This window comes from Bubalus kerabau, chromosome 15 (assembly GCF_029407905.1).
Source record: "Bubalus kerabau isolate K-KA32 ecotype Philippines breed swamp buffalo chromosome 15, PCC_UOA_SB_1v2, whole genome shotgun sequence".
NCBI classification, from domain to species: Eukaryota; Metazoa; Chordata; class Mammalia; order Artiodactyla; family Bovidae; genus Bubalus; species Bubalus kerabau.
In genome coordinates this window covers 47,395,286-47,397,560 of record NC_073638.1, presented here as the reverse complement: position 1 = coordinate 47,397,560, position 2,275 = coordinate 47,395,286, and the positions used below count along the sequence as shown (strand labels likewise).

General features: G+C 34.1%; 1 non-coding gene across 1 annotated transcript; it reads left to right on the top strand.

Annotated features, from left to right (window-relative positions):
- The first annotated feature begins 1,663 nt into the window (after positions 1 to 1,663).
- LOC129629375 (U6 spliceosomal RNA) lies at positions 1,664 to 1,770 on the top strand. The gene has a single exon (XR_008703208.1). It is a non-coding gene; the product is annotated as a U6 spliceosomal RNA (small nuclear RNA).
- Positions 1,771 to 2,275: the final 505 nt, after the last annotated feature.

Below are 2,275 nucleotides of genomic sequence, written 5' to 3'. Positions count from 1 at the left end.
AGACATACAGATGGCTAACAAACACATGAAAAGATGCTCGACATCACTCATTATCAGAGAAATGCAAATCAAAACCACTATGAGGTACCATTTCACACCAGTCAGAATGGCTGCGATCCAAAAGTCTACAAGTAATAAATGCTGGAGAGGATGTGGAGAAAAGGGAACCCTCTTACACTGTTGGTGGGAATGCAAACTAGTACAGCCACTATGGAGAACAGTGTGGAGATTCCTTAAAAAACTGGAAATAGACCTGCCTTATGATCCAGCAATCCCACTGCTGGGCATACACACTGAGGAAACCAGAAGGGAAAGAGACATGAGTACCCCAATGTTCATCGCAGCAGTGTTTATAATAGCCAGGACATGGAAGCAACCTAGATGTCCATCAGCAGATGAATGGATAAGAAAGCAGTGGTACATATACACAATGGAGTATTATTCAGCCATTAAAAAGAATACATTTGAATCAGTTTTAATGAGGTAGATGAAACTGGAGCCTATTATACAGAGTGAAGTAAGCCAGAAAGAAAAACACCAATACAGTATACTAACGCATATATATGGAATTTAGAAAGATGGTAACAATAACCCTGTGTATGAGACAGCAAAAGAGACACTGATGTATAGAACAGTCTTATGTACTCTGTGGGAGAGGGAGAGGGTGGGAAGATTTGGGAGAATGGCATTGAAACATGTAAAATACCATGTATGAAATGAGTTGCCAGTCCAGGTTCGATGCACGATACTGGATGCTTGGGGCTGGTGCACTGGGACGACCCAGAGGGATGGAATGGGGAGGGAGGAGGGTTCAGGATGGGGAACACATGTATACCTGTGGCGGATTCATTTTGATATTTGGCAAAGCTAATACAGTTATGTAAAGTTTAAAAATAAAATAAAATTTAAAAATATATATATGATAAAATAATTGTGAACTATAATGAAAATTCCATGTATTTTTGCAAGATTAATTTTGATGCTTGGAAGAAAAACCTGAATTTCTACAAAATTTAAAATGAATTTTTTTTAAATAAAATAATTTAAATGTTTGCATGTAATAAAATTTGTAAACTGATAATCAGAAAAAATTCTCTCTTCTGGACTTCTGGTTTTGGATTTGGTAAATTTTGCCCATCATATATTCTCACTTAAATCATATTCATACACAAGGAAACAGATCAAGAAATTTACCTAAACTTCCATTTAAAAATATATATATATATATTTCATTGAATTTTTACTTCAAAATTATGATATAGTTATTATTATCTTCATATATAAGGAATATATATATTCCTAGACTTTTTATATCTCAGAATATTAAAATTTAAATACAATAATGTAAATAAGCTTGCATTGTGGGGAGAGTGTATGGGAGGCAACAACAATAAAAAGTAAAGCAAGAACATAAATTTTTTAAAAATCTGAAAAAGTAAAATGCAATAAATGATGTATATCTGAGGCACTGAGTAAGAATTCCCAATTAATTTTATGTTATCTTCCCCATTATTAACACAAAATAGGTTTCACAGAAAATAAATATAACAACAATATAATTCTGAATTATGGTTTACAACTAAATTAGAGCTAGCAGGCTGAATCATTGAGGAGGTTTTAAATAATTATAAAATAAAAGATGATGAAAGAATATTCTACTCATGTGCTTGCTTCGGCAGCACATATACTAAAATTGGAATGATACAGAGAAGATTAGCATGGCCCCTGCGCAAGGATGACATGCAAATTCGTGAAGCGTTCCATATTTTTCAATAAAATTAGAAATAAAAATGGAGATCACAACAGACAACACAGAAATACAAAGGATCATAAGAGACTACTATCAGAAATTATATGCCAATAAAATGGACAACGTGGAAGAAATGGACAAATTCTTAGAAAAGTACAACTTTCCAAAACTGGATCAGGAAGAAATAGAAAATCTTAACAGACCCATCACAAGCACGGAAATTGAAACTGTAATCAGAAACCTTCCAGCAAACAAAAGCCCAGGTCCAGACGGCTTCACAGCTGAATTCTACCAAAATTTGAGAGAAGAGCTAACACTTATCCTACTCAAACTCTTCCAGAAAAATGTAGAGGAAGGCAAACTTCCAAACTCATTCTATGAGGCCACCATCACCCTAATACCAAAACCTGACAAAGATGCCACACAAAAAAAGAAAACTACAGGCCAATATCACTGATGAACATAGATGCAAAAATCCTTAACAAAATTCTAGCAATCAGAATCCAACAACACATTAAAAAGATC